This window comes from Schistocerca gregaria, chromosome 5 (genome assembly GCF_023897955.1).
Source record: "Schistocerca gregaria isolate iqSchGreg1 chromosome 5, iqSchGreg1.2, whole genome shotgun sequence".
Taxonomy (NCBI): domain Eukaryota; kingdom Metazoa; phylum Arthropoda; class Insecta; order Orthoptera; family Acrididae; genus Schistocerca; species Schistocerca gregaria.
The window spans coordinates 16,083,787-16,109,771 of NC_064924.1; the positions used below are offsets into that span (position 1 = coordinate 16,083,787).

A 25,985-nucleotide genomic window follows, 5' to 3' on the forward strand; every position below is an offset into this window, starting at 1 on the left:
AGCATCATCAATTTGTGATAAAATTCTACGGGGCTTCCAGCAGTATCAAATGCTTTAAAATCCACCAGCTTTCGGCCGAGTACTCCTCGGCCATTGTCATGTTGGGACTGTCTTTTGGTTGCTACTACCGTACTTACATAGCATCGCTACCCTCTGTTACGTCACTGATGCTTGCTCGAGCGCCATATAAGGTACTGTTTTTGTCGCGCGCCTGCCCTAACGTTTCAGCCTTCCGATGGCCGGTTCCCAAGCCGTGCTTAGTTGCAGATCGTCATTTTATTGACGATATTGTCACAGATTATGTCGATCACAGAAATTATTTGTGTATGTAATAACAGAAGTCGCGTCGAATGCAATACAATGTCCATTTTCTAGAGTGCGCCTTTCTACCGCTGATTCCTCAGGCTACAGAAGGCGAGAGTATCTGTTGTGTTATACACAGCGCTCTTAAATAGTACGCGCCACCTGTCCGACATGAAAGTGTCCTCATCCACATGGTACTTTATGTATTCCTATTCCTGGCGTTCTGAGGCCTACGTGTTTTTCACAGCTCGGGGGCATTTTATCACCACATATCGCCGCGAAACCAGGCATTCGTACATATCATTAATTTCTGATGGTAGTTGAAATACAGTATGTACACTAGGGATCTATTTGGCGCGCTATATTTATGTCATTGCTCTGTACGCTTACTCCGTGTCCAAATACAGAACTGGACAAACTCCCTCTTTGCCCTCATCAACTTCCTTATCAGTTTTTCATATGACTAGATTATCAACAAATCAGTTACATGAAACTATTATAAGGAATGAGTTGTCAGTAGCCCGTATGATTCAAACAAGAAAATGAATCATGTATCAAGTAGTAGCTATTCTTTCTGCTATCTTCCCATAACTGTAATTTTTATTTGTGTGTGTACAGTTCTTATTTCCAGATAAGTATTCATCGTTCACTTCTTTGCACCGTAGTGTTGAAGGTATTAGTTTTTATATAGCTCTTTCAGGCAAAGACCTCCTCCTCCAACAAGCGAAGTACTCTGCATTGTGCGTCACCTTATGACGACTAACCAGCAACAGCGTGAAATAAAGTGGAAGTGTGCATGTGGCCCACGGCTCTGGTGTAGGGTAGTGCAAATTCTAGTCATCGCAGCCCTTCTTTCGAAGGCGTCCTCTGTTTTTATAGAGTCTGCAAGATTCCACGGGGGAACAGTTTCAGTTTATTTGTTGCCAGAAGTCCCCGTAGATCCTGCAGTGAGTATGCAAAAATTCTGCAGTGATGTCTTCGACCTTTTGCTGTAACTAAGCGCTGTCATCACACGCTGCAGTATCACAATGTTTTCAGAAATTCTGGTTGTTGCATAGTCGCAGAAAAGAGATTATTCACGGAGATTAGTCCCATCAGTCAGATGGACGTAAGCTACCAGAATAATATGTCTAGCAATTGCTGTTTCTTCCACTTTCTATTGGACAATCGTAAAGTTGCGCAACTTGTTACTTAATTGCTGTCGCAATTTTTCCAAGACGGATCAAATCTCCGAACTGTGTGACTGTCGTGTGGAATACTATCTAAGCATTGACCATCAAACGCTTGTGAAACGACTTCAATTGATATACATAAACTGTTTCTGTAATTTTCCCTCTAAATGTGTGAGGCCTGTTTTCTTTACAAATTTCTCAAGAAACTTCGTAAGGAGATAGAATATCTCAGGTAAGACTTTTTTGTTTTGTCGGATGCATACATTAGTGAACTTAAACATAAAAAAAATATTCTTCTATTTCAGCATGAGATGTGTAATACAGTATCGTGTTCTGGCCCTAATTTCACCCTAGCTCTTGTATAGTCGCTCCACTATACATTCTTCCATCGATATGGTAACTACCTTTGGTAGCCTTTCGTTCGTACTTTCTAGAAAATGACTGTTCCTTTTTTTTGCGACGTTGCCGTATTTTATTAGTTGAGTGAACTTGTTCAACTATGGCGGTAAGTCCACAATCGCGGATCTGTACAACCCGTACTTTTCCGAAATCACTTTACTCCGTCGACCAGGACAGAAGAGTACGGCGTACTGGTCCGAGTACGGCGTATTGGTTCCATTCCTGTCAGAGACGGTCAAGCTCCCTCTGGTGCCCAGTTACGACTGTTATGAGTGTCTCTGTCCAAGGACTACTATCAGCTATTGTCTATGCCCCACATGCATAGGAATTTGTCATGTCACTGTCTCTACGTTTCTGATTATGTGTGAATTCAGCATGTTGTGTTTCACGATACGTTCTTATTTTGTCAAATTCCGTCTTGTCTGCAGCAAAACTGGTTAAAAAAGGGCACACGGTGGACGTTTTTCAACACTGACGATTCTTAGTTCTGTATTCATCGACACATCCTTCTACAAATACATTATACGTGTCATATTAAAACAGAAATGAAACATAGTTAATAGTCAATAGATTTCAAATATACTAGGAAATAATAGCTCACCTACGTTTAATTCCAAAACCAGTGGGTCGCCACGAATTATTGCACAAACACATTATTCCGGCTCACCTCACGACCTAGTTGACATCACTACCCATCGCTTACACTCTACGTGCTTTCTTATTTCTCTGTGTGAAAAATTGAGCTAGTATCCCGTCACAGCGAAGAAGATCGTTCACAGCCGACGAATTACTTCTGAAATGTTATATTTTAAACGAATATTTCTGGAAATATGTGGCATTTCACTCACCTTAAAAGTCTGTACTTGAAGAATTAATAGTATATTCCAAAACGCTCCAATATACTATACAGCACTTTCTTCAACTGCAGGTTCGGTGGTTAGAATAGGGCCGCGATATTCCTGCCTGTAGTTACAGGAACTAAAGAGAGTCAGGATCGTGGTTTCCTCCAGAGTTTGACCTACACAGTCCAAATTTTTCCTAAGTGCGGGTCATCTGTGGAAAGACGTCTTATGTGATGCACCATATGCCCACTGTGGGATTAGACCTTCTTTATCTCTTACCATCATGGCTCTGGAGCACCACCCACAATCTAGCTCTTTGGGCGAGGACAGCTTAAGCTGTACAACATCTACTTCTGTTGTCCGCTGTCCTCTTTTGCTACATGACGATACTGGATTTCTTCACAGCATTTATCCAGTATGGTAGCCAGTCTGTCACGGTGCGGCCATCAAGTTCCCTCTTGGTCGTTGCCCCTGACAACACAGGGATTACATTGCTGATGCCAGAGCTGAGAAATTCCTGTGTATGCCAAGGAGTTGATGCCATTATGACATTATGTCAGGTGGCCTTTGCTGTGGCTGAGTGGCGCCCATGGGGAGAGGCCCTGTTCGAAGTGGGTATCATCAGCACGGATAACCCACAATGAAGTGAACCAGGTCATCTTTTGCTGGGACCAAAGGCCCCCAGAAACCTCTAAGGAACGTAGGTTCAGTGTAATGCTGAGACATGTAACACCAAGTTGTTCCCCTCCCAAAATATACCATGGGAGGAACGTAGGACTACAGAAAGAAGAGAGCCATATTTACTTCGTTATGTAGCATGCAGCAGAACCGGTGCAGATGCCTTTCTGACTACCAAGCCAGTCTTTTTCATAGTATACCTGAAGGGTAAATTTGACAAAGACGCTGCGCTGTCCAAAATGCGCAATGTGTCAGTCCTGATTCAGACAGCATCCCCAGAAAAGTCACAGGCGTTAGTCGCATCTGAGATGCTGGGTGATATTCCTGTTTTGGTTAGCCCCATACAAGCTTCAACGTAGTCCATGGGATTATTTTTCTTTTCAACCTCCTGTTGCGATCTGACGCCGAGCTACGCACCAATTTAGAACGTTGAGGTGTTCACTTCGTCCAGCGCGACTCTAGGCGACCTAGAGACAACAGGGTTTGCTACCAGTACCTTCATCTTGAATTTTGAGGGTGATTCATTACCTGAAACGTAAAGGTCATGGTCTACCGATGTGACATCTAAGCATAAGTCCCTCCCAGTATGCAGCGTATTAAATGCTAGAAGTAAGGGAACATATCTTCCTGGCGCCACTCCAGCGCCACATGTGGAGACTGCAGACATCCGCTGCATCTGAATATTTCATGTGAACCTCCTCCCACCTGTGTTAGTTGTGAAGAGCGCCACTCCCCCCTGTTCACTGGACTTCTCAGTGCTGCGAAAGGAGATCAAAATAATGGACTACAAGATACTGACCAGGACGACTTACAGAGAGTTTAAACTGAAATATGAAAGACTGCACCCCATTTGACTCTATGGTCTTATGCTGCCACAACGATGACATCCCCCTCATTAGCGATGGCACAGTCTTTGTCTAAGCTCTCTACAGTGGGCCCTCAGAGCCACCTGTCCCCTTCCTAGTGGTTGGGGACCCATTATCTTCTGTTGCTCCCAGAGCATACCCTTTGGGCGCACGGAGTTCCTCAACGCCAAGAACATCGGTCCCTTCATGCCAGCTGGAAAAGCAACAGCCTTGTCTGGCTTCTCTCGCATGAAAGGTGTCCCTTGGGACTCCACCTTCCAAAATCTCTCCCTGGAAACGTGGACAGCAGCCAGTGGCTGAAGGACCCACAAGCTTCTGGTTGAAGGGCTTCGAGATTTCATTTGTATCTAAAGTTACTTCGGAGAAGCCCTCGCGGCAGTCTCCTAAAGAGAAGCGAGTGGGCAAACAGTCCAAGAAGAAGACTGTTAAGAAACGTGAGACTCTGGTAATCCCCACGCCACCACTCCCTGCCAGTTCTGTGTCTGAAGGCACGGTGGTGATTTTAGCACACCCCAAGGACCTAGATCTCACTGACGTCTCAGCTGCAATGGAAGTGGCTACAACTACTCAACTGGTGGCTCAAGGTAACCTTCGCAGACCATAAACAGCGTCATCCTGCAATGGAATTGGGGCAATTTTCCTCCCACCTTGCTGAGTTACGACAACCCTTATGTATTACATCTGCTTTCTGCATTGATATTCAGTATGCCTGGTTCCCAATAATGTGGACCCCCACCCTCTGTGGATATTGGGGATTTACAAAAATTGTCCTGAATGTTAGAGAATGTCACATGCAGTCTGTATCTACGTCCTTACCTCAGTATACAACACACCTGTGCCCCTTCAATAAGTTTTAGGAGCTGTAGCTGTTAGAGTGAGAGAAATGCAAGAAATTACCATCTGTAATGTCTGCCTCCCTCCAGATGGTGATGTACCATGCCATGTACTAGCTACTCTTATTTCCCAGCTACCCTCAGCTTTCCTACTTCTGGGTGATTTTAACACCCATAAGTCTTTGTGGGATGGAACCAAGATTACAAGCCATGGGAAAGATGTCGATCATCTACTAAATAATCCGACCTTTGTCACCAGAGTACTCATGTCAGTGTGTGGCACATGGCACATACTTGGCCATTGATCTCTCCATTTGCCGTTCTGGACTTCTTCCATCTATACACTGGAGAGCTCACGACGACTTGTGTGGTGGTAACTACTTTCCATTTATCCTGTCCCTCTCCCAGCATCACTCATCTGGACACTTGCTCAGGCAGGATCTTATCAAGACCTACTGGTATGCTTTCTCCTCCACCACTACCATTGTTGCATGGCAACGATGATGAGGTTATCCAAATGATTACTACTATTGCTGCTGCAGCTGCTTTGGCAATCCCTTGTTCCTTAGGTTGCCCACAGTGGAAGACAGTGCCTTGGTGGTCACTGAAAATTGCAGATCCCATTATAGACTGTGGGTAGGCCCTACAGCATTATAAGCAACAGCTGTCCCTGTGCCTGGGTCGTAAACTCATCAAACGCCAGAAGCAGGAGTGTTGGGAACGATATGTCTCCGTCATTGAAACATGGACCTCTCCCTATCAGATTGGGACTAAGTTTAGACACCTTTCCAGATATCAAGCCCCTGCTGGTATATCTGGTCTTTTCACACACGGTGCTGTATATACAAAGCCAGACACAATCTCAGAGCATCTTGCTGACCTTTATGCTCGTACATCTGCATTTGAAAATTGCCGCTCCACCTTTCTCACCCTAAAACAGCAGGTGGAACGACAACACATATCTTTTGGTACATGTCACCTTGAGCCGTATAATGCTCCTTTCAGTGAGTGCGAATTTCTCAGTGCCCTTGGAGTATGTCCAAATGCATTCCCTCTACCAGGGTGTATCCATTCCCAAATGACTAAACATCTGTCAGCGGATTACCAGCGCCACCTCCTTTCCCTCTTCAACTGCGTCTTGAGCGATGGCGAATTCCCATTGCAGTGGCGAAAAGTTTCGTGATTCTGGTACTCAAGTCTGGTAAGGACCCACTAGAGATGGCTAGTATCAGCGCCACCAACATTCTGACCAAACTGGACGAATGGATGGTGAGCCAGCTGTTGTGTTGGCCTTCTAGCTGCATCCCAGAGTCGTTTTCAAAACGGTCGCTCCACTACTGAAAACTTGGTGTATCTGGAGCCTGCCGTTCTATCGGCCTTTTCCCGCCATCAACACCTTATTGCCGTCCTTTTTGTGTAAATAACTAAAACCTATGACACCATCTGGCGCGTTACATACTCGCTACTTTGTACGGGTGGGGTCTTGGTGGCTTTATACAGAACGTCTTGTGCTCTGCACCTTCAGAGTTTGAGTCTTTGCGTCACACACTTCCAAGAGAATGGGGTCCCGCAGGGGTCTGTCCTGAACATCCCACTCTTTTTAAGTGGCATTAATAGTCTCACAGCAGTGGTGTGGTCTCAGTATCGCCATTCTTATGCGCAGACGATTTTTGTATTTCCATTTGGTAATCTACCGTTGGTGTGGTTGAACGTCATCTGCAGGGAACTATATGAAAGATGCTGTCATGGGCCCTCACTCACGGCTTTCAATTTTCTGTTGCCAAGACTTGCGTCATACACTTCTGCCATCGTCGTATTTTACGCTTACATGTGGAGCACTACCTCGATGCGCAATGCGCAATTGCTTAATATTGTCTGGGCTGGGCCCTCATCCTCTCATGTTTAACTCTTGCTTGCTCTTTATTTGCTATTTGTTCATCTTGACATTCGTCTGTGTGTGTCTCTCTAGCCTTTTGCCTTTCGACTGGAGATTTTAGTGTGTTGCAGAGTTGCTGGCTTATCCTATTTATTGTTATGGCCAGTCCAGGCCGTCTGCTATATTATTTTGATACCTTCCGCAGCCTTTTTTTGTCTTTCAGTGCACGTCTTCCCTTTTGGTTTGCTTCTTTCGTTATCTCCTTCAGGTTTGTTCCTAGTTAGTTTTACTCCTTTTTACTTTCCCGCCGGCCGTGGTGGCCGTGCGGTTCTAGGCCCTTCAGTTCGGAACCTCGCGACTGCTGCGGTCACAGGACTGATGACCTCAGATGTTAAGTCCCATAGTGCTCAGAACCATTTGAACCATTTTACTTTCCCTGAGTGAGAATAGTTTTAAACCGAGTCCAGTTTTCATGAGGAAAAAGGGACCGATGACCCTGTAGTTTGGTCCATTTAGTCTCCAAATCAACCAATCAAAAGCAATTTCATGTACAGGATGGAAATATTCATACAAATTCTGCGCTAAACACTGATATCTAACAACAGAAAAACTGTAGAAAATGTCGGAAACTGGCCGTGGCGGTCTCTAGTGTACATTCTAAAACAAGTCCCTACACGTGAGTGCAGAACACATTATTCTTCAGGTGCACCACCTTCTCCTGTAACTATGTTATTTCGGCTCTTGTTCCGTTGTTGTGAACACAGCTGTTAGTATAACAGTTACTAATGTTTTTATTAATGTTCAGATTGGATTTGTGGACGCACTCTTAGCTATAACATTTTAAACGGCTTTTTACAAAGAACTAACCTGCTTATGGCTTACACTCTGAAGGAAACAGAAAGTGGCATTGGAGCACCATTCCAGTATGTGTAATTTTCTGTGAGGACGTTCTCCACGCAACAAGTCTCAAATGTTTCACTCTTCATCATGTTCAGAACTGGTGGCAGTGAACATCAGTGTAAGTTGTGAACTTCATGTGCACGAACGCACTTTGCTGTTTGCTGCAACATGGGATGAAACTGTCTCTGAAATTCAACATACCGAAGCAGATGCTCTGCCTCTTGTCACTGTATCCAGACACAGTCTACAGATGAATAATCAGTTGACGGGGCAGCTACGTCAGCTGAACCTTTAAACCAGCCGGCCGGTGTGGCCGAGCGGTTCTAGGCGCTTCAGTCTGGAACCGCACGACCGCTACGGTCGCAGTTTCGAATCCTGCCTCGGGCATGGATGTGTGTGGTGTCATTAGGTTAGTTAGGTTTAAGTAGCTCTAAGTTCTAGGGGACTGATGACCTCAGATGTTAAGTCCCATAGTGCTCAGAGCCACGTGAACCATTAAATCGTTAAAGCATTTATATTGTGAAATGGAAAGTGATGTTTTGTGTCCCCTCTGGGAGAATACCTTTTCATACCTTGATCGTGAAGAGTATGAGACTGGGGTTTACCACTCTAGCCCACTTCCAACAATTACCAATTCAGCCTAGAGCCGTTGCTGCCTGTAACCTCACGTCATGTTGGCTACACACGCGTGAGCGCCGATATGACTGCTACAGACGGATGTGAGACTCATCGCTGAGGATGCGAGAATGCTGCTCAAAGTCCCTGTTGGCTCTCGGTCTACTTGTACAGCCTGCAAAGTTCTGTGGTTTGCCATATGATTTCAATGTCTGGCAGTTCGAGGCGGTTCCAGATCTCAACCCATCCTGCAATAACCATTTACTGATTCGTAATGTCACTCTATCTGGAACTCTTTCCCGAATTTTAATTGTTGTCATCCTTCCATCCGTCAGAGACAATCGATCAGTCTTGCTTCTTTCCACATGACGTAATCCTTCTGTATAACACGTGCCGTCATCGCTCGATAGACTATCGTTTGTGCTGTCTGTTGGTCTGATGTTCCCATGCCCCTCGTGCCAATGATACGAGCTTCCTCAGAAGTAGAAAGAAGCATGTGCACGACATCTGGACATGCTGCGAGGCATCTACACCTGACAGTTTCCAATGATGTTAGCCACATCTTAAAGTCACTAAGTACACCACCTCTCACCCACAGGAATGGCATTGTTTTGTGCTCAAATTATGCACACTTAAATCATATGGTATGTTTCTTAAAATTTCATTCTGAGTTTGATAGCGTTTGGTGAGAGTTTTTATCCTGTAAAACTCTCCATTTCCATCACTCTAGTTTCATGTATCCAGTCACATTAACGTGACCACCACTTAAGAGTAGTAGGAATCTGGCAGCATGGATGCTGTTCTGATATCAAACTGATATGCAAATTAATTAATCATCCCCACCCTGGATGACATGATGTGTTTTCGCCAGCCGGCATGTGGGTCCCTGCCCCTCCCCCACCCAAACCCTCTCACCTACAAAGTTTGTGGGAATTTCGAGTATTGCTCGTATTTACAAAATGGTGGGAAGTTCTTTGTCCCAGGACTGTGCTGACGTTCCACATCCACCCCCTACCACAGAAACTGCCGGGAATATTTTTTCTGTTGTCACTTGACAAGAATTGGTGGGATATGTTCAGTCTGTGCTTAGCTGTTGTTATGGAAACATCAGGATGCGCATGTACAAACTGCTGAGGTATTCCACATGAAGTATTCACTCTTCCAAAATGTAACATTTGGTCAGTCCTAATTTGCTTCAATGGACGTATGCTCATACATATGATATATACCACAAAAGAGGAATTGTTCATCCATTTCCCTCTCCACAGACCCATCCTCTCATCCCATTATCACTCACACACCATCCTTGCTGCTGTGTGGAATGTATTCTGTAGAAGAGCTGTTGTTGTCTGACTGGGAGGAGTTTGACAGCCATGCTGACTGTAAGCATGCAACCGAGGACTGTGCCCATGTCCTTCTACATGCAGAATAGAAAGCAGGTATGAGTGCCAGAAGCAGAAGAAGAAGAAGAAGTTGAAGAAGAAGAAGAAGTATATTTTACAGCAGGTAATGGCTATGCTGTAAAATGGTACCTAGATGCATTCTGCAACTAAGGCAGACCGATGCTGTTGCTATAACTGCCTGTCATTTCTGAAATTCACAATTTTTCACCTCACAAGAGATGTCTGCCTGTGATAAAAAGGACCTAGCGATTGGTCTAGTTCACAATTATGCCACCAGAAGCGCTTGAAATTGGCAGTACCCAATAGGAACACAGCATCTTATCCCTTTGGGGACATAAAGTGAGCCCAGTAGCTCTGCAGCCTCAGTTGCAGTCAGCATGAAGCGCCAACCGAGATCGTCCAGTGCTGCCCAGCTGTAGCAGAATAGGAAGAGGCTGCAGAAGAATAAGTACCCTTTCTTAATGTCTTTGTTTAGTGTTGTGTGAGGAAGATCAAGTCTTTTGGTGCTATTACTGCTTGTAACAGTTTTTCGTCTTTGCTCATCAGTGGATGAAACATCCGTTAAGATCTGCAGCAGTGACGTGTCACAACTCGTCAGGGCCCACAGCAGCGGCAGTACTCTGGGACCCTGTCGCGCACCTGGTCAGCTTGTTGGAGCAGGACCATGAGGTGGTATTGTCGGTTGAAGACACCCAGACTGCCACTGACCGTCTAAGTGCACAGGAGTTCCTCATCATCATGACACAGGTCAATACTAGACGCCATCATACATGCTATCGAAGAATATTCCAGTGATCCTGCATGGACAAAGGGAGGATACACAGGATGAAAAGATACCACTTAAGCCCTGTGCACAGCTACTGTTTACTTCACAGTGTAAGTTAACTGCTAGTGGTTCAAAGCTTTTACATATTGGTATGGAAGCATCTGCAGACACCGGTGTGTTGTGACAGACATCGAGAATGCAGAGATGGAATGGGATGAACTGTATCGTGCAAAAGTCTAAATCAAGCATCAGTTGACAGTCAAGTATCATCCCAGGTGTCCTCTGGATGTTTACTGTGCTGCTCAAGCTCTTCCCATTACCGTACTTTACAATCAATCTGCACTCCGTGTGAAATACGGTGACACATCCATTTAACTATAGCACTCCACCATTACAACATTGTTCAGTCTACAGATAATGCTACGCATTATGTTGGAAAGACTGAACAAATGGCTGCCTTATGGCAAAGCTGTGTAATGGACATGACAGAGTGCCCCTGTACAAACAGTGTGCATGTAGGCGACTTCAAACAGTAGGTTAATGTGGTGCCAAGGGAAAGTAATGTACTACCTGTGAATTTGAGAGAAATACATTCCGAATTTTGTGTTTGCAAGAAGACTTTATTTTCTGTATTCTGTGTTGATGATAGGATAAAGGAAGAACCTGTTGATGTGGTGGACTCCGTGTATAATTCCTGAATAAAAGTGTAAATAACCATGTATGTGTTTTATCTCTTAACTTTCGTTATATTGCAAGTACTAAAGCTACCACTACTGGTATTTCCACTGTAAACATACAACAGCAGAAAATTATATAATGTAACTAAATTCTCTGTAAGAACTTGTTGCATGCCTTTATCTGATATAGTTAGCTTCATGGCAGGGTATAGTGATCTTTATTTTCTATAGTAACTCAATGCACCCCAATACCTCCTTTAGGAGGTACCATGGCAGGGTAGCAAGACTTTTTTGTGAGTTCAGCTGTGACGGCATGCAAGAAGACAGGAAGAAAACAGGCGTACACCTTCTTGACAACGTACGTGCAGTAACTGTAGGTCCATCCAACTGCGGTAGGACAGGTATTCCTGTATCGCTGCTAACACATCTAGATGGAGTGCGCTTTGAGCCTGTACGTATATTTTTAAAAACACTGTTTCAGCCCAAATACCATTACAGGAGATACTACAGTGTGTAGATGATGTGACATACACGATGTTTGTGACAGCAGTGTTATTCCTCCACCGGAAGAACTAAAGCCAAACACAGTGTTCATATTCGACGATGTTGCTCTGGAAAACCAAGATCAAATTCGACATTATTCCTGTTTTGGTTGCCATATGGGTCTTGATGTATGTTATCTGAGTCAGACATATTCCAGAATCTCAAAACAGCTGGTGAGGGATAATGCAAACGTAATTATAGCGTTCAAACGGGATAGCCTGAATTTAAAACACATTTTCAGGGTTCTTATAGGAACCAATATGTCGCTCAGTGATGTTGCAGAGATATGCGTAGAGTCCTGGAATCACCCATAGCATCCGACCGCGGTGGTCTCGCGGTTCTAGGTGCGCAGTCCGGAACCGTGCGACTGCTACGGTCGCAGGTTCGAGTCCTGCCTCGGTCATGGATGTGTGTGATGTCATTAGGTTAGTTAGGTTTAAGTAGTTCTAAGTTCTAGGGGACTGATGACCACAGATGTTAAGTCCCATAGTGCTCAGAGCAATTTGAACCATTTTTCACCCATAGCATGAGTTTCTCATTACTGATAAAACTAGAAAAATGAATAGTATAGGTAAGATGGAACTTCTAAGATTTACTATTTATACAGCCGTGAAAAGGGGTGAGTAAATGCATCACCATGGATAAATTGACACACATGCCGCGAACTCAGTCTGATAGGATTGGTGTACAGAGACAAAACATTCGCTTGTACATGAACGCGAAAATCCAAACTCTCGGTGTTAAGTTGGAGGCGTACATATTGTCATACCATTCAGAGACTGAACTATACACTGAATGATCAGGTTAATGCAATCCAAAAGAAAGTAAACAACCCGACTCAAGGTGAAATAGCCGTTGTTAAGGACATTTCATGGACGAGTTAAGACAATTGAAAGGAAAGTAGACGACTTAACTGAAAGGAAAATAATAGTTACCGAGCAGGGGGAGCAGTATAACAAGAAGAGAGTGGATATGTAAAATCTCATGCTGCACAGAATTACTATTAGTTTACGACGAGATGTCGACTAACCATAAAGTCCTAGAGGCACAAAAAGGCCATTCGAGAGAAATTAGTATTGCTGAGATAAGGGGATTTGAAACGGGATCAGACACTGCAAGAAATCTTTAAACCAGTTACTCAATCACTTGATGAACTCTCAGCGAAATTCCACAACGATGACGATGACGCTATTGCCGATTTCACTAACTTTCAAAATGATGCTAGGATAGAAAAAAGTATTCAGTGTCTTTGATGAAAACCATTTATGTTGGGAACGTAGCTTGTAAGTTTAACTGGGAACACAATAAAGAGCTACATCAGACAGTTTAAAAACCATCCAGTCCACTGAACCTTATTTTCCTAAGACCGACAAATACTGTAAATTATTCGCTTAAAGATACAAAAACGTGTCGTGAAATGTTGTTTCCACGCATCTGCATAAGAACACAAAAAGCTGAACCAATGTGAAATACAGATCCATTATGAAACCTATACTGAATAGTGAAAAAAATATCAATGGTGATGGTACTGACATTTAGCATAAAAACGGAGCAATCGACTCCCACAGTATGTATATGACGACGACCCCAATTAGGTAGTAGATCGGCTACAAGTGCTGACGGCATCAGCTGCCGCTGGTAGTACAGCTCATTCGACTGAAATAGTTTCAGTAATTTCTGAGCTTAGAGAGAGGTACCATCGAATAATTACGTGGTTTTGGAACCGCACAAACCAGCATGCAAAACATACCCTCGAGTAAATGTTATGATTAAAGATTTGGATGACCTGTCGCAGGCGGATCTTGTCGACATGAGGGAATATTCACGTGTGAATAACGGATTCAAATATATTTTGATGGTCATTTATACTTATTCTAAATTTGCATGGGCATAACCTGTGAAAGCGAAAACAGGGAGGGACGTCGCACTTGTATTTCAGTGATTGCTGCAGACAGGGATGAATTGAAGCCCAGACAACACTCAAACTGATCATAGCGGCGAGTTTTACAATAAATATTTCAAGACTGAGATGGAGCGGTACGGAACACATAACTACTCGAAGTTCACCCACCTGAAGGTGAGTATCGCGGCAAGTCTGAACAGAAATGAAAAAGCCTAAATATGGACGTGATCCAACCTTCGCAGCCTACATAAATGGACTGATATCCTCCAGCACACAATTGGATAGTATAATAGAACCAAACACCACACAATAGAAATGCGACTAATCGTTCTTCATGGTAATAGACTTTTAGATACGTATACAGCCGTATTGAAATGATAGATCCACGCAAACAGCAATTTAGTGTAGGTGATGTAGTACGTATTTCAAAACGTAAGACAGCTTTCCAGAAGTCAAACTTGTCAAACTGGTCAACTGATATATTCACTGTTCCAAAAATTTGCAGAACGAATCCGAGAAACTGCCTCTTAAAAGACAGCAGTAGTGCAGAAATTGGAGGATGCTTTTACATAGAAGAGATACAGAAGAGCTCGGAAGTGGATGCTTACCTCGTAGAGAGGGTCATACGGCTTCGAAGGAACAGAGTACTAGGTAAATGGCTTGGTTTTCTCCGCATCACAAAACATCTGGATCCTCGCTGACGATTTCCTGTAGAACAGGGTGCTCAGACCACAACCACCTCAGCATAATACGCGTGATAGGAGATGCATTGGAGGAGGAGGCGCTATCCTCTCTTATTACACATTCGTGGATATAAGTACTGTAGACCTGGAACAAAACTTCAAAATCTGTTAGCATACGGTGATAAGGGGATAAATTTTCTCGACGGCGCGTGTATGGAACACTACATCGCTTACGCAGGAAATAACTATCGTTACATGGCCGATCGAGTTTCAACTGATACAGCTTAGGCAATACGTGCGAGAAGGGTTATTGGTACAGGGCAACGCATTGTAGCATTTGCAGTTGATAAAGTTAAGTTGGGCTAGAATGTGAAGACGTACAGTCAAATTATGAGCGTTGCACGTAGGGCGCTAAGGAAGAAGATGACAACCAAAGGGTGCATGAAAAACTGCACCTGACAAAGATGTATGCAACTAAAAGCTCCCTGAAGCAGAAAGAAGTGAGAAAGGGAAGATCAATTAAACCTCGCAGGGTTATACCAACACCCAAGACATCAGCCGGTATTAGTCCCTTCTCCATTCCTGCCCTAGCTGGTCTTTCGGCGGTGAGTACTCTTTCTGGGGGGTACTGCGGCTACTGCCAGGACAATCAAGAATGCACAAAACTCTCAGGAGCAACTGCAGGAGACATGAAGACAGCAACCATCGAAAAAGGGCTATACCTGAAACAATACAAGAAAGTTAGTGTTATCTTTAGAAACAAAAAGGAGCCCCCTAGCAGTCCTACCAGACAGAGAGATTACAATTACAGATCTCCTTAAGTCTGTTAAGAAGAAACTCACATTCCGAGATTCGGAGGTGTGTTTATGCGAATACGTTAATGATGACTATAAGGAAAACATGAGAATGCGGAATTGTGAAGATCGAATCTTAATAAATCCGAGAACTTGATCGTGCGATTAACTATTGCTCACTAACTGGTGTTGTGTAGCATGGTGTATAAGTAACCCAGAGCATTTCACAATGACAACTTGGAGTGTGGACGTCGTCGTTGTCTTTCATAGTTCCTATGATGAGCGTAGATAATTCACATTTAATGACACTGCATTCATAGCATACACAACAGATCACGGTTCAATAGAGATATTCTAAACAATAATTGCACCACTGAGGCCTGTCAAGGATGTGAATTGTGCTAAAACACGGAGGAGAGGAAAGTGCCTTACACATTTCTTCCATGGACTCCACTGGGACGATCCTAGTATCTAGTATAAATATATGATGCTGTCACTTCGAATATTCGATCATCCTGATACCATCATCTATGTAAAAGACAAGGAGAAGATTACATGGATGCAGCTAATCCTCACTGCGCCGCATCGCAGAAGTTGTGGTTTGGTAACTGGCAGCTGTATGAGTAATGAATCTGGAAAGACGGTGTCAGTCTTCGAGCAGCGGCACGCGCAGCAGCATCGAGACAGATCAGTTGTGCCGCGATATTTTACTAGCAGTAGGCGCTCGCGTCTTACAGTTTTTAAAGCAATAGACAACATTTCTATTACTACCAATAATTACGTAGGCGCCCAAGTCATCTTGCACGGGCCATCGACGTTTTGCAGTGCAGTTTTGAACTTCACTGTCGCTAACAAGGATACGAATGAAAACGGTAACAGCTGGGTGACCGTTGCTCTTGGACGTGCACCAAAAGTCGATAAAGTAAATCATTAACTATTTAAAAAAAAAACTATACATTGATCTTGTCAAAAGCCGAGAAGCAATTCTTCTTGGTGTTGTGGCTCTCTGGGGCGTCCTGGGATGCTGTCTGGGGTACCCTGGGATGCTAAATGTTGCTTAATATTTGTTGACATGGGCGAAAATCTGGTCTCGAAAGTGTTGTAGCTGGTTGCCTATCTGCAGTGCCAGGCCGGCACCTTTCACCCACACTGAGACGCATTCCGATTCATAAAATTTAGGACGATTCCTGGAGCTGAGAACCAAAGGCATAGTCAACATGTAATACGATGAACCCTAGTCTCTATGTAAACTTCACAAATCTGAAATGTCCGATAAGCAATGACTTCACGTGAATTGAAATTATCTAGCCCCTTTACTTTATCGACTTTTGGTCCACGTACAAGGGCAACGGTGACCCAGCCGTTACCGTGATCATTCGTATCCTTGTTAGCGACAGTGAAGTTCAAAACTCCACCGCAAAACACCGATGGCCCGTGCAAGGTGACCTGGGCGCCTACTTAATTATTGGTAGTAATAGAAATGTTGTCTATTGCTTTAAAAACTGTAAGACGCGAGCGTCTACTCCTACTGAAATACCGCGGCACAACCGATCTGTCTCGCTGCCACAGCACGTGCGGCTGCTCGACGCTGCAGCATCAGGACCACGGTACGTGTTTTTACGTGGAAGTGGTATGTCAGGCTAAAGGGTTCCCTTCACTGAGGGTGATAGGGGCAAGTCTGCGTATACAACAAACAGACATCGATCCCGGCGGTGAGCATTATTTTCTTCTGCAGGCATAACAACACGCCCGTGTTCCTTGGGTTACAGTCCTTCAGATGCCTTTTTAAATACTTTTCTTCCGAAACGTCGTTTGAAGCAAATGTGTTTTATATGTTCATGTTTTGACAATTGGCTGTAAAGCGGGCGGTACATGTCTTTGATCGAAACACAATGCTGATTATCACCTTGAGAGTCCGCCCCTGGTAGCTGTGTGGTCAGCGTGACGGAATGTCATCCCGGGTTCGATTCCCGGCTTGGTCGGAGATTTTATCCCCTCAGGAACTTGGTGTTGTGTTGTCCTTATCATTATAATTTCATCCCCATCGACAAGCAAGTCGCCGTAGCGACGTCAATTCAAAAGATTTTCACTAGGCGAGCGGTGTACCGGACGAGAGGCCCTAGCCACACGGCATTCCATCACCTCGAGGGAAGAGTAGCACCCTGACATGAAGATCACGCCCACCTACATATTTCGAAAAAGGCCAACTACGGTATGCTGGTCCTGCTCATCTTGTTTGCTTTTCAGCTTCTTCTTCAGGCCATAAACGTGAACTGATATTCTGGCATTTTGTGTCTCAAACTTCGGTATGTCGTGAATTTTTAAGGGGAACTCAACAGTATGAAGATTATAACATCCACCAATGTTAAGGCGCATTCTGTGTCGGATGTGTGCTATGGATTGTGTTTAATTTTTCTTTTGCAACCCAGGATTGACCATGCAAAGAAGCGCTATGCTTTTCATGTTGAACCTTAATACAAGCCTGCTTGTTCTTAATATTCTCAGAGAGTTTGATATAAGTGGACTGATATAACGCGTCATGGACATGAATATGGACGTCGAGGTGTGGTATTTGGCTGAGTGCTGTAGTTGACCCTCTTACTTCCATCTCGGTTCAAATGGACCAAGTGGCTCTGAGCACATCTGAGCTCATCAGTCCCCTAGAACTTAGAACTACTTAAACCTAACGAACCTAAGGACACCGCACACATTCATACCCGAGGCAGGGTTTGAACCTGCAAGCGTAGCGGTCTCTCGGTTTCAGACTGAAGCACCTAGAACCGCTCGGTCACAACGGCCGGCCACTTCATTTTGGAAAACTGGGCCACTATAGCACCTAAGATGGATTCACGATACTATTCGGCGATTGGTGTAGTCTGAGATATGACGCCACCATCACCCCAGATGTAGTGCAGGCTTTTCTCCTCAGCAGCAACCCGCTTTTTGGAAGCTTTAATCAACTCGCACCAAACTGCTCTGTTACATTTAACAGCATTAAATCTCGGATCATGTAGGGCTTAGAGGAGATCTGCCTGCAACACTGGGGGCATGCTACTACAAGCCGCCGGCCGCTGTGGCCGAGCGGTTCTAGGCGCATCAGTCCCGAACCGCGCTGCTGCTACGGTCGCAGGTTGCAATCCTGCCTCGGGCATGGATGTGTGTGAGGTCCTTAGGTTAATTAGATTCAAATAGTTCTAAGTCTAAAGTACTGATGACCTCAGATGTTAAGTCCCATAGTGCTGAGAGCCATTTGAACCATTTTTCTACAAACCTGACTGCTCTGTGACCTTAGCAGTTACTCCCATAAGATTTCACAAACATTTGAACTTTTTTTTTGTGTGTGAAATCTTATGGGAGTAACTGCTAAGGTCATCAGTTCCTAAGCGTACACACTACTTAACGTAAATTATCCTAAGGACAAATACACACACTCATGCCCGAGGGAGGACTCTATCCTCCGCCGGGGCCAGCCGCACAGTCCATGACTGCAACGCCCTCGACCGCTCGGCTAATCCCGCGCGGCTTTCTAGAGTGGTCATGACGCCGCTAATGTGAATTCCTTCACTATGAGGATAGGTTAGAGCACTACCGCTAGCCACAGACTCCGTATCAATAACACTACAACAAGGAGACGACTGCGTCCACCTGGTGGAAAGCGTTTTGGAGGAGGCGCCTTCTGGGATGAGGAGTATGCCCTGAGGCACACATACCTTTCGCTGCCAGCGAGGGCAAACAGTCGGAGGCGCAATTCGAGGAGGTGGCAGTGGTGAGTTCCTGTAGGAACAGCCAAGCTGTGGAGAGGGCGTTGTCGGTGCTGCTGCACGCTGGAACGTGTACTACGGACAGCCTATGGGGTGGGATCTTGTTGCTCTGACTGCACCTCCCACGGACACCATAGTGCAGTGGTGCAGCGAGCAGCAGTGCAGCGGCTGCAGCTGCATCTGCTGCCTTTTGCGCAGCCACGAGTGGCGCCTTGTCCAGCGGTGCACATCGGTCGGGTGCGTGTTTGATGTTGTTGAGAAGCCAGTTCTCTATCCCATGGAAATCGTCTACACAATACTGATTATAAGAAACAGCAACAACAAAAATCTGAACTGAATTTGCCTACATCGAGTTACTGATTATACAAAACTACGAAGAAACTAAAGGTTCATAACAGATGAAAACGATAATTCCTGGTAAACATTGTCGACACATACCCCTGCTAGATTCTCATCCTCCTCTAGCTCCATAGCAACATCTACAACAACGAAGAATATATATGCCTCACACCCTTGTATACAATGAAAAACAATCTAACACCAATATATTACAAACGTATTTACTTTCTTGCTGCATTTCGGCCTCCCGCAGCAGACCAATGTGTGTCAGCAGCTGCTCTAATGCTGCAACATCAAGATTAAAAATTTTGTAAACGGTTGTTACGATTTGAATACCTCTGATAACTGTTTTCTGACCACGTAAACTACCACACGTAATTTGGAGGTGTACCTACATGATGGTAGCATAACCTCTTCGGCTTGCTGCTGCTGTTGACTTTCCTCATCCAGCTGCTGCTGCTGTAATGCTACAGCGACAGCAGAAATGTTACGAGCACTTTTTACGGTTTGAATACTGTAAGAGATGTTTTCTTAACATGTAAACTGTAATACGCAGAATCCTGAGCTGTACTTACATAATGGTAGCGTAACGTCTTCAGCTTGCTGCTACTGGAGACTTTCAGCTTCCATCTGTCGCTCTATTTGAGGCAGCATTTTGGGAATGGATGCTGCAACAGCAAGAAAAAAAAATTATTATCACTTGTTATGAAAAAGCATCACAATCTCGAAAATTCTGAATAATTTACTACGAAATTTTATAGCTGTCGCAATTTGAACTCATATTTTTTGTGTAGTCATTTACACGGCAGTTGCCCCAAGTCCGGCCGTTTCCCATCACCACTGCTGTTGGCGTCACCACTGGATGACCGTTTCAAATTGCCAGAATCACATGGACGCAACTAGGCACTGTCAACGATCGATCATGCTTGTGCTAGGGATTGGGGTTTATATTCTTTAAGACTCCACCCTTCACTTTGCAGAGGACTAATACGAACTCAGAATGCCATGCCAGCAAGTTATAACTGGCATTCTTTCTTTTTCAAGCAGGCTGAAGTGGGTTCGGTATAGGTGGCTGACAAACATAACGCTGCTGTGAGGCAGAATAAACTTTTGGGAAAAACAGAGAGAGGGAACTGTCGAAAACATGCATTGTTTGCTGGCAAGTGGTTGCATTTGAATGGATTCAGTTGCTAGCTTTAGAAAAACACACTTTGTTCATTCTGAGACAGACAGGTAGTCTGGCACTTCCAACGACAGCTGCATGCCGTGTTCATGGTAATGCCCACCACCACACGCCTACGAAATGGTGGCTCACATTACCGTCCTCTGCAGATTTCTCTCTGACTGCTGGCTGGCCACTGTAGGCCACTCCTGTGGCGTTGCTTGGAAGCGGAGGGTGGGCCCAGTGACGTCAGACCACTTTAGCACCGAGACACCTCGCCGGAAAGCCAGAACAGTGCTGTGTGTTAAATATGCGAGCAGGACGTGGCGGAGCGACTGCAGTACACGATGCCATTGGAAGGTAATTAAGAGTATCCCTCTCGCACGAAATACAAATTATGTCCTCTGCAGTGCATAATTCCCTGATTTTCCATCCTTTGAATTTTTTAAAATTTCTGCCACCTGTCCTCGTTTTATAAACAATTTCTTTTAACAGTTTCCGATAATGTAACGTACTCTAAACTGAAAATTTAATTTTACAGCGAAAGTTTGAAATCCCCACAGACAGGGTAGGTGGTGGAGCGGAGGGGTGGGGAGGGAGCTGGGATCCACGTGCCAGCTAGGGAAAACTCATGAACTCAAACAGGGGTTGGGGTTGGTGGGAGATTCATTGATCACTTTAATTGATTTTCAGATCATTTTGATATCGACATTGTTCTCATGTTGCCATCTACCTCAAAACATTCATTGTGGTGTCTGCTTGTTCTATATCGTGTCTCCCAACCAGTTTCGTGCAACGACGCTCTGAGCGTGTTTTTTAGGGAATTGACTAGTTTGAACATGGGACCTGTTGCTGATAAGGAAATGCTAGACCACACATGACATGTAGAATTCAGAAGAGTCAGTGAGACTAGCGATGATATAACCAAATACTAAATGATTTCAGCGTCAGCTCCACTGCACTCCCTGTAAAAGAATCTTAATACTAACTATATTTAGTGGAAGGGGTTCAAGGCTTTCCTACTTTTAGTTAGCTGGTAAAATAACGTCGAAAAAGCAGTTAAGATTACCATTGGAAATTTTATTCTACTCACAAAACATCGTTTATAAATTGCACTATTGATAAAAGGAAATGTTTGAATACAGGAGGTAAAAACCAACTGCATGCAACAAAAATGTGAACGAATATTCCCTGAATGGGTTTCCAAGTTCTACAATGGATCGAAGGATGACCTATGCCATATCACATCTATAATCTAGGTTTAAATTTTCACAAAAGACAAAACTATCAAAATGGTCTACAATGACCCTCAGTTATCTTTAATAACTTATCTAACTTGTCGTAAATTACAGTGGCTGATGTGGCTTCTCAATGACTATAAACAGAAAAATCATCTCGTTTCAGATTTTTACTTCAAGTGGCAAATATGAACACCATGAGCTTTAATTGACGATCGACACTAGTATTACGCAAAAAGGAGGTTAACAGATGAGACTTCTGCAGTTCTGAGTGAACCTTATGCGCTGTTATGCGGCATCGCGTGCGTTCATTACCTTGCCGGTGTTCGTCAGGGGGGCGGCGGCCGGCGCAGGAGCCATCCAGCTCGCCCTCTCGGAAACAACTATTCTCCTAACTTCTCCGTACTACAACTTACCGAAGTTGGTTTAAAGAAAACTGTCTGGTTGTGTTTTCATCTGACCAATCAGGGTCTCAATGTTAACCTTAAGCTCCGCCTACAAAAATTCTGTCTATCCAATGAGAAACGTTATACTTTTCGTGGTGGGGCAATGTTTTTAAAGTTTGCAACGTAACAGAGACGCGAAAAAGTCTCACGCTAAAACCTGCAGCTGGTGTGGTCCTTTTAGCGTTATCGTAAGATCTATACTGTTCTTCTGGAGGGCTCTATCTTTTAACATGGGCTGGGGGGGGGGGGGGGGGGGTGGTCCTAATGTAACAGACACGTGAAAAAGTCTCACGCTTAAAATTGCGGGTGGTAGTGGCCCTTTGGCCCTTTTTGAGTTATCGTAAGATCTATACTGTTTTTCTGGAGGGCTCTAGCTTTTAACATGGGCTGGGGGGTGGTCCTTGACGTAACAGTGACACGAAACAGTCTCATGCTAAAACGTGCGGTTTGTGTGGCCTTAGTGGTTAGCTGGCGACGTGGGTGTCCAGTCCGTCCGTTATCGTAGGGCCTTCTAGCTAAACATGGTTCTGCTCTCGGCTTCTGTCCTCATTTCTCCCCTCGGAACTGCGTCGGTCTCATGGTGGGAAGGTATGACATTCATTCAGGCATTCTTGTGTAAGTCTGTGGTATTCTATTTGCTCACTCGTTACTCGTATTACTTTGGTTAATTGAATGTAACGATTTATTCGGAGCTATGGGACATACTACTGGATTTGATTATCATGTCAGGGTTTTTATGGAAGGTGTTGGATTTGCCTGACACCTTACATACCTACTACTCTCGTGTACGACATCAGTGTGCTATAACCGCTGATCGGTGGCACGTGGCAGCATAGCAGCGAACGGTATAGAAAGCGTGTCTCTGGAGGGTGCGGAAAACAGTGCAGTCGTTTTCGGACATTAAAAAGGGGATGGTCACCTCTTTTGGGCCAAGGGTAGAAGCATTTCCGAAACGGGTAAGTTTCTCATTCTTGGCAGGTTGCCGTGATTAAAGTATACGGTGCGTACAGCTTTGGTACACTGCGGACCAAAAAGGACAGGAATGAATGATGACTGTGGAGTTGTGTCCGGCAGAACAGATAACAACTGTTGAGCAAGTCATCAGCCACATGAACGTAGAAGCTACCGATAGCATCTCCTCAACGACCCTTCAATGACCATTGCTGCGTAAGGACCTATGCAACAGGCGCCTCGTTCGTGCACTCATGCTGTCCCGCTGTTCATCGGGGATGAAAGTTGGACTTTGCACGCCGTTGCAGCAACTGGATGTCCACTTAATGGTAACAGATGAATCACATTTGATGCTGTACCGGACAGACGGACGGCCATTGGCGTGTATGACTTGGCAAGTCTGAAAGCAAACACCCTACAACAATCTTCGGAATGGTGCAGGCCAGAGAAGTGAGGAATGTGTTCTGGGGAATGTCTCGTGGCATTCTCTGGGTGATCTCGTCGTTTCTGGAAGGCAAAATAGATGAACAAAAATATGCGTCTATCCTTTGGACATGTCCATCTCTATATGCTGTTTGTTCTTCCTTGCACAATGTCATCTACCAGCAGGACAATGCAGCCCGAAGTACATTTTGTGAGGTTCGAAGAGCAGCTGGATGACTTTACGGTACTGCTGTGGCTATCAGACCCCTCAGATTTAAACCGATCGAGAATCTGTGGGAACGCAACGAGTCCTCAGCCGAGAAACCCGGCGCAGCTGGCCGCTACACTGGAGTAGGCATTGCTCCACATCCCTCTTGGTTCCTTCCAGAGCCTCACTCACTCTCTTCCAATACGTCTGGTAGCTGCTCGCGTTGCAAAGGGTGGTTATTCTGGCTTCTGACAGGTGGTCACATTACTGTGACTCGACATTGTATGCCTTCTGTAATATGAATATCGTGGTTACATTTTATGCACTTGATTCTCAAGACATGATACAATTGCTACGTCCGCGGCTCGTGGTTTTGCGGTGGCGTTCTCGCTTCCCGCGCACGGGGTCCCGGGTTCGATTCCCGGCGGAGTCACAGATTTCCTCTGCCTCGAGACGACTGGATGTTGTGTGTCTTTCATCATCATTTCATTCTCATTCACTCGCAAGTCCCCGTAGTGGCGTTAAAGAAGTTGTGGAGCGTGGGGTCTCCCGGGTCTCCCGGACGCCAATACCATACGCTAACTATTATTATTATACAATTACAATGGACTTACATTTTAAAGGTCAAAATAGATTAAATTTTTACCATCGCAAATTTTCGTTTTGAAACCGAATAGGCTCTGTCTCAAGATTTTTTACGGTTTAGGATTGATTTACTGAGACCTGTTAACAGGCAGGTGTACATTATGAAACGGGGGTATCAAAAAGTATATATATATATATATATATATATATATATATATATATATATATATATATATATATTATTCTGTAATGTGAACTGGAAGTGTAAATCAGTAGAAATGCAGCGTAGATGATGTGACTTAGTAAAGCCTCCGAGCAACAGTTTTATCTCTGAAACCGTTGTTGCACTAGCTCTTCATAAACTTAACCGAGCCGACCGGGGGGGGGGGGGGGGCCGAGCGGTTCTAGGCGCTACAGTCTGGAACCGCGCTACCGCTATGGTCGCAGGTTCTAATCCTGCCTCGGGCATGGATGTGTGTGATGTTCTCAGGTTAGTTCTAAGTTCTAGGGGACTGGCGATCTCAGATGTTAAGTCCCATAGTGCTTAGAGCCATTTGAACCCTCAGAATCGCAACTCGCACAGTCAGCGAACCGCACATTCGTAGAGACTAGTGCGAGCTGCTACGCATCATCTGCTCTTCACATGAGATGGAGAAACGGTATTTACTTAAGTTCTGTATTCATCACATACAAAGCTTCGTGAAAGTTATAGTTTACAGAATGTGTTTAGGGAAGTCACTCCAGCAGAGTAAGTTTTAAGAAACGAGTAGTGGTTGGAATTTAAATCTATTGTAACAGTTACATTTTAGGAAAGCATCTACTTTACTCTTATACATTACTAAAATCAGCGACTCCTGGACGGGTTTCCCTGGATCTTCTACTCTGTGGCACGGTATGGGCAACACCGTCCTGTGAGCTAGGCACTTAACGCCTACGAAACTGCCACTCTTTCTGTCTACCTCTTGTAGCAGTGTGTCCGTTGGAAGACTTAACTTTATGCCGTTCGTCCACGTTTCCTAATAGCTATCCAAATGATTGGGAAAATACTCGGATGACTACCATTTTTAACCCTTTCGCGGCTACGGGCATACATGTATGCCCGGCAGTTAGAAGACCAGACGGCTACGGGCGTAGATGTATGCCCAGCCGGCGGGAAGTCCAGGCGGCTACGGGCATACATCTACGCCCGGCAGGCGGGAATACCAGACGGCTAATGGCATACATATACGCCCGGGCTCGGGAACAGGTAAACGTTCACAATAGAGCGGCTGCTGGCTGTTGTCCACTTTTCAGACAACACTTTCATTGTCTGGTTTTCTTTGTAAAGTGAGAAAGCACTTTAGTTTTCCCCTCCCCTGCACACTTTCTGCTTACGAGTCTAACAATCGGCCAGTCCGTTTTTCGCTTCTGGTGAGACGACAGCGTTCGCGTGTGTAGACTTTGCCATGTCGGGACACAGTTTATCGGACAAGGAAATCATGGATATCCTCATGAATAGCAGTGACGAAGATTGTAGTGATACTTCGGAGCTTTCTTCCGATGAAGAGTTGGATGCTCCTGGACTTATTGCTGAATCCTCGGTATCACGAACAGAAGATTCTTCCTCTGAAGACGGAAAA

The 25,985-nt window shown here is 44.7% G+C and overlaps 1 protein-coding gene across 1 annotated transcript in view; it reads left to right on the forward strand.

The window, feature by feature from the left end:
- LOC126272749 (lachesin-like) overlaps positions 1-25,985 on the forward strand; it is a 398,134-nt gene that overhangs the window by 239,384 nt on the left and 132,765 nt on the right. The gene's annotated exons all lie outside the window — the stretch shown is intronic.